The sequence below is a fragment of the Rhyacophila brunnea genome, unplaced genomic scaffold (genome assembly GCF_057557595.1).
Source record: "Rhyacophila brunnea isolate RB1 unplaced genomic scaffold, BYU_Rbru_1.0 scaffold_19, whole genome shotgun sequence".
Classification (NCBI taxonomy): Eukaryota; Metazoa; Arthropoda; class Insecta; order Trichoptera; family Rhyacophilidae; genus Rhyacophila; species Rhyacophila brunnea.
In genome coordinates, this window is record NW_028232848.1 from 26026329 (window position 1) to 26037577 (window position 11249).

Consider the following 11249-nt stretch of genomic DNA (forward strand, 5'->3'; position numbering starts at 1 on the left):
TCATAAAAGATTCATTTTTTTATAACAATGTGAAATTCTCTGTAATATCTCTTCAATCATCATCATCATCCGGGGCTGTCCAAACTCGTAAACTTCGCAATCTTTACTATATGCTTGTACCAATTTTCTTTATATAAGTATTATGATTCCAAAGATCTAACAATTATTAATGAAAGATTCTTCCATTGCTTTTGTTAGTGTTCAATATTCTCACCAATAAAGCGTCAATTACATTCAGCTTCTTTACGAGCTGTTTGTTGGCGAATTTAAAAGCGGGCGATTCAGCTACTGCGATTTGATGATTACACACAAAACTTTCCATTCGCTGAGAAGCCACAAGCCAGCGACTATTTTGACAGAACGTAGTTCGTTTTTTTACCGGGAGGTTGCTACTGCGCTCTACTGCGCAGACGCAGAAGGCCCATACGCCGTCGTGTAGCGTGTAAAGTTGACCGGCTTTCAATCTTTCTCGTTAGAGTGTTTACAACCTGCTTGTTAGCTTATTTGATGATTGCACTGGGCGACTTTACAGGCAGATTGTAAATTCGCCAACAAACAGCTCGTAAATAAGCTCAGTGTAATTGACGCTTAAGCCGGGATAGATCTACGATAACGGAGTTTAGTCTTATTTCTAAGGTACTTTTATTATTGGTCATGCATCGCATAGCGACGATACATTATAAAAGGCGACAAATGAAGGAAAGAATATAAATATTAAAACTTTCGACAACGGTGGCAGTTAAAATTTACTAACGTCAGAATTTAAATAATAATCGAAGCTTAAAAAATCCATAAGTATTGTTGTATTGTAATACATACTTTAATGGCGGTTTTGTATAGACAAAACAATTACAAGGGTGCTTCCAAATCTGTACGCCACAAACCTCCATGTACCTAGAACCTCCACTCTTTGAGAGTAAGTTTCGTGGAATTGCTCTAATTCTCAGTAGATAGATGGTGTATATTTCAATTTATAAATTTTTGGTTATTTTATCTGTTTAAGAGAAATAATAATAAAATATGAAAATATTGTAAGTAGATTTCTACCTAACAAACTTACAGACAATTTGAAACTCTATGTAAAAGGTGACGACGTTGTAAGTCTGGTTAAGGGCGGTACTTTGCCTAAGGGTGTCACTGTTGAAGACCATATAGCAATAATTTACAAATAAACACTACTTATAACTTGACAAAGGTATAATGTATGGATAGTACCGATGTAAATATTTTTTTTAAATCGGAATAAAATTGAATACAATGTATTATTAATAAGTTTAAAAAAATATTCTTTTTTATTATATTGTTAGAATTCTCATTACAAAATAGGCAGTCATTATTTATTTACCGAGTAGGCATTTTTCTTAGAAAAAAATCTCGTTGTTCGGTAATAACAACGCTACCTATTGTTTTGTTTTATTATTCTCCTCATTATCGGGAATTGTAGTACAAAAGCTTCTACGAATCGTTATTTAGGTTAAGTGAGATTTAAATATTGACATTGTATTACTTAATCATGCATGCAAAAATTTAAATAGAAAATTATTAACATTTAAAAACTGTTTATATTTCTTCCTTTTATTTTTATTTTATATTATTTAATTTTATTAAACTGAATGCTACAGTTTTATTTAGTAAGTGGTAATTAAAGTTTTTAATTCCAGGAACGCTGTTCCGGGTAAATAATAATAATATGTAAGTACACATTAGGTCTCAACATTATGGGCCTAGGACGATTCGGCGCCGGGACAACTGGGTAAGGGATGGGATGGTGGGTGGGATGACAACCATGCGAATCGAACGAAATTCGAAAATAAATAGACGTTAGTTAATTAAAGGTATTTTTTAAATATATATTTAATTTTATTATTATTTATATTTAAATTATTATATTTTTATTTAATACCTGGTAAGAATATGCACATGTAAATAATGATTTAATTGTGCATATGTTTAAGTTACAACGATAAGAGAGTTCTTTTATTTTTATATAAAGACTCAGGCATGATAATTCTCAATCCGCAATAAAAAAAAAGCATTATGTTGAGAGCAGAATTAATTAAAACTACTAAGTAGTAGATAGAAACTGATTAAAATTCTTTGTCTACTTTCTGTATAAAATCGTAACAAATGTCTATTTTTTTTCATTCAACAGAGCGCGCCCAAATTTCCTGACACTCGGTTGTCCTATCCCCAATATAACTATCAGTTACAGACGTTTAAAATATTTTCTGGTTTCCTTTAGAGCTCACAACTTGGGGTCATTGCTGTTTACCATTTTTTTAAATGATATAACATTAGTTATTAAACATTCTATGTTCTTGTTGTTTGCTGATGACTTAAAACTCTTCATGAAAGTTGTCACTTTGAATGATTGTCGTTAGTTCCAGCATGAAATAGATAATAATATATTAAATGGGGGCAGACGTAACTAGAGTCGTCATATCGAAAGAAAAATTATCGATACCTGGTATGGATATTGTATCGAAAGAAAGTATTGGAACATCGATTAAAAAGTATTGACACTCTCTAATATCGGTATCAAATTGATGCTTTTCCACGGAGGATTGATTTCTGAAAAAAATCGGAAAATCAATGTCGCTATCGATATCCTAACCCATAGCTTACGGGCCGCACAAAATTGTGTTTTTGCTAATTACTTTTCAAATGCAAATTAACACGTTAATTACAAAATTAATTAAAAGGGCCGGTAAGCATTGTGTTAAGAAAACTTACTTGTGTGAAATATTTATTACATTAAATTAATATAATAAGCAAATACAAATACTGGATGAGGTACCTAGTTTCCATACTTAATCATATTTTTGATGCCAATTGTAAGTCTTATATGCACAGTTTAGGATCCGAACAGTTTATAGTTAACTTCGGTTAACGATTAGAATTAACTCCTTAAAGAGCCCAATTAGTATCACAATCCGAGTTAAATACGCGTAATGATGCAAGGAACACCGTAAAAAGCTACGATACCAAGTAATGTATCTTCGCCGTTAGACGACGGAGGCTTCTGCCACACAACGGGCGTTAAACGTGGGGGAAAAGTCGTTAGCCGTTACCTTTAACGATCTTCAATAAAACGAAACAGAATAAACGGCTTACGGCATAAAGAATTTTTGATCGTAAAAGTTTACCTGCTGAACCGTATCGATATTTATTTTAATCGAGAATCTTTCAAGTATTTTATTCATAAAAATGTTTATCTTAAAAATAAAGATTATATAACTTAATTAATCTATTTAGGCTGAGATGTATAGAATGACGAGTTACGTCACATTGAAGTAACATCACAATGACGGCTGCAAAAGTAGTTAATTTTTAGTGACGCAACGTCGCGTCCAGCAATCATAATTGTTGATTATTTTTAGCATGGATACATGCTTTTGCCTTGACCTCCCTGGCGGATTCGTTACGAAAAATTGCAAAGGCGTAAGCCTGTGGGCCTCGTAGGGGCGGCCAGGTCGAGCGGAGCCAAAAAATGTATGGGGACCACCATGAAAGCGCGGAGAGTGAGCGGTAGACAGTCTGGCCGCTCGTCGAATTTGCAGCGTTTCGAGCGGCTAGCTAGCGGTGTGTCAAACAAAATTGACTGTTCCCTCGCCCTTCCTTTCCCCGACTTCAAAAAACGTCTGCAATTGGTAGCGTTAGGTAGCCGCTGCTATGAATCTTTTGGATCACAAAATAGTTTGTGTTTTACGCCCGTCTTAGTTTGCTATTCATTTTTATTTGAAGGAAAATACCTACTAAGCCCATATTATTATAAATTACACTAGCATGTACCTATACTTTTAAGTTTTTTTTTTTTAATATGTACAGGTATAAATAATCTAATGCATTTAAGTTTTGTACTATGTATTCCATTTGAGTCGTTTTTTGCGACCCGGTTTTTGACTTACGGCATCTTCAGGCACTATGCGCACTCATCAATAGTAAATAAACACTGTCAATAAATGCAGTTAATTATATCTTATATAATAAAATTAATACAACAAAGTAGGTACCTACCTATTGAGTCAAGATTACCTACATATTGCCTGAAGATGTCGAATGCAGAGATGCAGAATTCCTCCAACTCACACGTACGTGTACATATAAAAAATAAACCACCAATATTATGTGTCATCACTGTCATCTTCAATAATAATTGGATAGGGAAAAAGATACGTTGTTATTGTTATTAGGTACGTTGGTAGTATTCTTTATCAAGTCTCTAAACCCGCCACTGATATAGGTACACTGATGAAATTTATTTACGATAGTTTTAGATTTAAAATGCACATTAACCTTGATTTTGATATTAACAAGGTACACAATATGTAACAGAGCAAGGTTCCAATGAATTCGGCGAATGGCTGATAACCATTCCTCGTAGGTAACCAAGCTTCTTTGCCGGACGAACTATTTGGCGTATGTTTTTGGTCCGCGCACTATGTAAGATATAAAAAAAGTCTATAGGTATTATAGCAGGTACGTCCAAAATATTGTAATTTTGAAATCGGAAATGTCTATTTTTAACTAAATACAAATACATACCTACTATAATTACGTTATTCCTGCTCCATTGTATTTTTTTAATTATGCGGAACATAAAATGAAATATTATTATTATTATTATATTGCTGGCGACAAAATAATTTTGTTATGGGTGTAATAATAATAATGCCGATTGCTTACGCGGCAACTAATAACTTTCTTATTAATTTATTACGTCAGGTATCATGTTTCTTGTCAAAACCATACGCGGTCAGCGCTGTGAAACCTTTTATTATTTTATTTAATTCTGAATAAAATAATGTATAATTAATTTTTACCAGATTTTATATAATATTATTATTAACGTTTCAAAAAATGCGCTTGTGCGTTACTAAACATTTCAAAGTTTTCAATTCTTATTGTTTTTTTTAGTAGTTCGGCATTTTTTCTGGTTCGGTTAATCTTATAGGTATGCTGAGAATTCACTGTTTTTGTGAAATACGGGATTTTTACATATACAAATAAAACCCGCTTCTGTGTGGGGAATTATATACATAAACCTTTATCAATTTTGATCTAGTGACTGTCGGGCTATGTAAATTATTTATGTTTATTTACATAATATTTTCCATATTTAGCTTTGCATGTATAATATAATGAACACTTTATAAATACACACTTGTTTACGTAGGCGAGTGTAGTCAAGATCTCAATAATTCTTCTTCTTCTTGGTCGTACACTCATGGCTGAGGATCGTGACCAAATTTGAATTTCGTCTTCCTTTGAGCGACCAAGACTTTCCATCCTTCTCGATCTTCCGCTTCTCTCAGGGCAGAATGGATGGTGCAATAATTCTTACATGATTACAAATTCACCAATACTAAAAACGTTGTGGAACCGCCATCATGTGCCGAGTTATGCCAAGTCCCAAATCAAGATAAATAAAAAAACATTATATAAACAGTTTTAAAGTTGCATATCAATTGTTTGCAAACATTTGTATAAAAACAATTCATAGATACTATTGTAAACAAATGTGCATTTTTTTGTATTTCGCCACGAATAGAAAACGTATGCAAACGCACAAACAAACATGCGAGCGTGGATGTGTCTACAGATTTTGTTTCACTAAAAGTAACGCCGTGTGGTCTCGACGAATGTTGTTTTGATTAAATCTCATAAATCCGTATGAAACGGGCTGCCCAGACTACATTTAATTGATAACAATGTGTGCAGGTGAATACGTGCGTAGACTTACAAATGTTTGTAATGTGAATTTGTTAAGCGATATCAGTTTACAAACAATGTGGGTATTTTACAAAAAGATGATACAATACCCTCTGGTCATAATCCAAACAACTTTGTTCAGGTTCTCGATTTCTTTAAATATATTAAATAAATTTTTATATTGAAAAGGTGACGTGCCACTGGCTCAAACCGCTGGTAAAGGACGCTCCTACGTGGGACAGGCCAAGCATTTGGAGCGGATAATTAGTCTAGACTTCATCGCGCGTTGCATGAGCGTTTCCACCAGGTCCGCGGCCTAACGGTCACAATTTCAGCGCGGCCAATAAAAATTTCAAACGGTCGCGAGCCGCGCGTCCCTTTCAATCACGAAAAGAACGGTTTCAGTCGGCCTTGAACGGCGCTTAGGGCATGACGTACGATGTATTTGGTTACTTTCACAAATAAAATTTCTTTCGAATTTGGACAACCAGCATTCAGAGAATCAGTAGGCAAAGCATTTATCCATGTTTAATCATTTTAGCCGTCAGGGTTTAAGTAACCATCATCAAATAATGGGCTCAGGGGGGCGGACTCTCCCCTCGGGGTACAATAATCTGAGAGGCCCAGATTACCTGATAATAATAACTCAATTATTTTTTTGTTGTCATACAATATTATTGTAAAAAGTATATTGTAATTATTATAAATTAAACTTTTAGATGAAGTAAATCTGAGTAATATTTACCATACGACTGCACAATAGATACCCACCCCCCCCCCATACAGCCCTTTATGACTTATCCCTCGGCATGCTCCGCAACTACAGCATCTATGGACTGCACGCCACTGATATATAGTTAACCTAACCAGTATCAGGATCTCTTCAAATTTTAGTTATAACGTTCTTGCGATTGCTAATATTTTATAAACTATTTTTTTTTCAACGAGTAGTTTAATTGAATTTTCGATTCAATTGGTAAAGCACATCGGCGTAAATTCAGATGACGCCGTTTTTTCTAAATATTTTTTTCGTTACTGGTAGGTAAGTGTTCTATATCAGGAGTGTTTTCAAATTATATAATATGCCAATGATGTTATAATTAATGTTTTTTTTTTGCGTCGTAAAACTAAAACCATTACTCTTATCTCAAACGAGACTAAAAAGGTTGGAAAACCTTATTTATTATAATAATATATAATAATTAAATTACTAGAACAGGTTATAGTGAATTTAATTAATATTGTCATATTAAGAAAATTGGGAAAAGGTATAAAATAGTATTATCGTAAAAGAAGTTTAATAATTGTAATGCACAATTATCAAAAATAGAGTGCCAACTAATTCAATCAATAAAACATGAAATATTTAGTACTATTAATCTCACAGCTTATAAGATTCGGCTTTCTGCCAACTTAACCCTGTGTAAAGAATGCTTTATAATTCATTTATCTACCTCAAATAAAATGTCATTTGTAAACTCGTTGAAATATTAAATTATAATTTTTGGGCGCCTTAAAGTGTGTGTATTTACAAATTAAATATAACAGTATAAAAATAAGAACACAGCTAATCGTTAAAAGTGTCATTTAATTACACACAAACAACTTACATTGAAATTTAAAATGATACGGAAACATATTAAAATTCTAATACAAATTTGAGTAGCGTTCACTTGGTACAGTACATTTGAGCATTTCTTGTAAGATGGTAATTAATTACTTAGCTTTTAAGTGTGATGGCTGGAACTTCATCTTGGCTGGAATTATGAACTGCGAATCCTTCTTCCTGTCCGAAAGGAAGTAACTACAAATGGCGTTGAAACTGTATCTAATTGTTAATCGAAGACGTCCGATCTGCACTGAAACTAATCTTGGAGTGAGATCTTCTGGGCGGAAATAAGTTATTTGTTAACAAGACGCTTTCAAAAAGGCGGGAAGAAACCCCATTGGTTCATTTTTTAACCGTCATTGTTTTAGAAACAAGGTTGACACATACTTTTAACAAGGTTGTGCCAAATTTATTGTTAATTAAATTAACATTATCTATTTAATATCTGCGTTTGAAAAGTAGACATGTCACGTGCAATGTAACATGACAATACCCTCGTTCCGCAATAGATGAAAAAATCTGGAACTCCTCCCCAGGGTGTCCAATGTCAGTCGACAGTAGTCGCAGGCACCTCATGTAGAAGCAGTATCCAACAGATTGTTAGAATAATGTAGTGACTCAGCATAGTTTTGTCCATCAAAGGAAGGTAGTGTTGTCCTTCAAAAGAAGATCATTTTGTACATCGGAGAAGATTGTGTCGTACATCGGAGAAGATCGTGTCATCCTTCAGGTCTTCGTTTTCATTCTTGTTTAGAACTAGCTAAGGTTTCACTTTCTTTCCTTCAATAGGAACTATCTACACTTGCACTGAACTTGAAATTATATTTATTCTTCTAGTCGTCAAAAAGTTGTTTAAAAATTAAATATTATACTCTATGTACCATACCAATCGAAGAAAACAGATATACAATTATAATTAATAATCACATATAAATAAGGTAATAAAAATGTACATGCAAGTACACACAAAATTTTTTAAAATAGGGTAAAATTTAGAGAAAATTGTAAATATAGTTAATTATGCAAAAATTTGAAAAAGAAACAATCTTAAACATTTTTCTTTTATAACAAAAGCGGAATACTTATTGTTAATCAGTCATTTTAGGTGATAACATATCATAGTAAACATAGTATTATAATAAAAAATTGTGGAAAGTTACGGTAGTACTTTTGGAAAGTACGCCAACAAATTTGAATAAGAAATCCACAATCTTTTACTTAAATTACAGAAATTTATTTATAAATAAATAGTGATAACAAGAATTCCATTATCATTAGTAATATTTGGTTGTTATAACAAAATTGTGGCGATTTACGGTAGTTCTATGAAAAGAACGCCTAAAAATTGAAAAAAAGCGCCACAATCTTATCAAACAATACCTTTTTGAGTTATAATTATAATTACCACGATATCCCATTTAAATATCGGTAATAAAATCAAGAAATAATAGTTATTTAATACTATTTGAACATTGGTAATAAAATATAGAAATACTATTTAATACCACTTAAATACTGGTAATAAAATTCAATAGACAATAGTTGCTTTCATTTAAATATCATTCAAATAATGGTAACAAAATTAAGAGATATTTCCATACTATATCATCATAATAATGGAAATAAAGTTAAACGATTTAGAGATTAAGTTGCTTCCATTTAAATATCATTCAAATAATGGAAATAAAGATAAAAGATTTAGAGATTAAGTTGCTTCCATGCTATACCATTATAATATATATTATTGACAATAAGAACAAAAAATTTACAATAACTTTATACAATCCAAGTTATATTGGATGAAAAGAAAATTTTAATTTATAGAATTATACTATAAATTATTTTTAAAGAGACATTTAAGTTTTACGATCATTCTTGTTGCATTGTAATTTAATTTAATAAGAAGTGATTTTACTTTTAACCATATTAATTTACAGGTTAAATATCAACAAATTACAATTTGTAAGAAGAAAAATTATACAATAATTAATTATTATGCACAATTAAGAGAAATCAATATGTTTATATTCATATTGATTAAGTATTTATTTGAAAACAACTGCGAATCAACGTGTAAAATATGACTATTCATTATGAATATACATTTATTAGAGAAAAAAGCACGATAAAATTCAACAGGGTTAATTCAATAGAAATTCTGAGAAAGGTACCAAACATATGGGTCTGAGAAGATTAAGCAAGTACTAAACTGATATTCCCTTCGCTCCAGGTCCCAGAAGGCAATTACAGGCTACAAAAAGAACACAATCTAGTACTAACTTGTAATTTATAAACATTTACACTTGTAAAATATTTAAAGAGAAAAAATATATTCGAAAATATGAAAAAAAAGAACGCCCATATATTTAGTGATAGGAATAACTCGACTTAGGGTTTTCAACTCGACGGTATATACTAACTTACCATTTAGCAAGCTGTCCGTACATTTATAATTAATAGTTAACATAGCAATAAAATGTTTAGATGAGTTTGTGGTCTTTTGTGTCATTTACCAGGGTTAACGCAATGAATGGTTAGGTTACTCTCAATAGCATCGAACAACATTTCCTAAACGATTAGACATTCTACGACTAATAAAATTATCATGATATTCGCATGACACGACAAAATAAAACCTTCACCGAGGTTATTATACATACAAAAATTAATCAATAATAATGTTTCCAGTTTTAATTGGCTCGGACATCCCTAACTATGGCCCAGTCTTCATGACTACACTATTCTAACATACCATACAATTTCAGCACTTTCATACATCATCTGCTGCTTCTATTCATCATCTTTTATTGCTCCACCGGTTAGTTAAGCCAAGATCAATCCAAACACAAAAACAATCTCAAAGTCTTTTATATTCCTCCTCTAGATTCAACTGCTTTAACTAAAGAATTCAGCAAAGTTGCTGGATCGATCGGAAGGTATAATTAACAAAGAAATTAAAAAAAGAAAGCTATGAAAATATCATCTGAACCCACAAAAATAATCAAAAACATTACATTAAACGTCAGAAGTTAATTTGTAATTAAGTTTTTGAATTCCACCAGCGAAATTCGAAGCAACAAACACTTTGTCATGTTGTTACCTCTTTGCAAAGAACGAATTTAGTGACACAAAATAAGAAGCATTCAAGCCTCCACCATTGCCTTTTTACAATAAAAACATTTCGAGTAAGAACTTAATTTAGTGACCAATTCCCAGGCTTGTTTCCTATTCTGAGCTCGAAAAAATAGCATACCGTGAGATCACGTAATATATGCCCCATTGAGTAAAGAATCCCCTCTCTATGTTCGCAACTCAATGGTAAGAAATAGAATCGTTGCAACTTAATAAAATTTTCGCGACTTCATAAGCTAACAAACAATCCATAGAAAATACACGAAGGCGCTGGCCAACATAAGTTACACCAGTCTATCCGACATGCCGAGCTACAGAAGAGAAATTGTATAACCTTGTTCAATAAGGTTAAATAACTAGAAATTATCACCATGAACGAGAAAAAAAGAGAAAAAAAAATTACCCATGAATCTAGATAACTTCATCAAGCTCTCTACTCTAAAAAAAAAACTTTTGGCAGTATTAAAAAATATAAAGAAAATTAACCCATAAGCAAAATTAAACCTTTCTCTCAGAATATAATGTAAGTTATAGAAATAATCCAAACAGTATTAGGATTATAACAGTATTGTTAATACAAAACAAAAAATTGACAATCGTACTTGTCAGAATCCACGCAGAAAACCTCTCAACAACTACAACCAAGCAATTAAAACCGATACCTGTCAATATACTGAAATACATTATTTTATAAGTGTTTTTTATACATTCATTAAGCAAAGTATACCATTTTTTAGGACAACAATTTGTATCAGGTTGCAATTCCATAGTCAAAGCGCCGGAAAGCTGCTGCCAT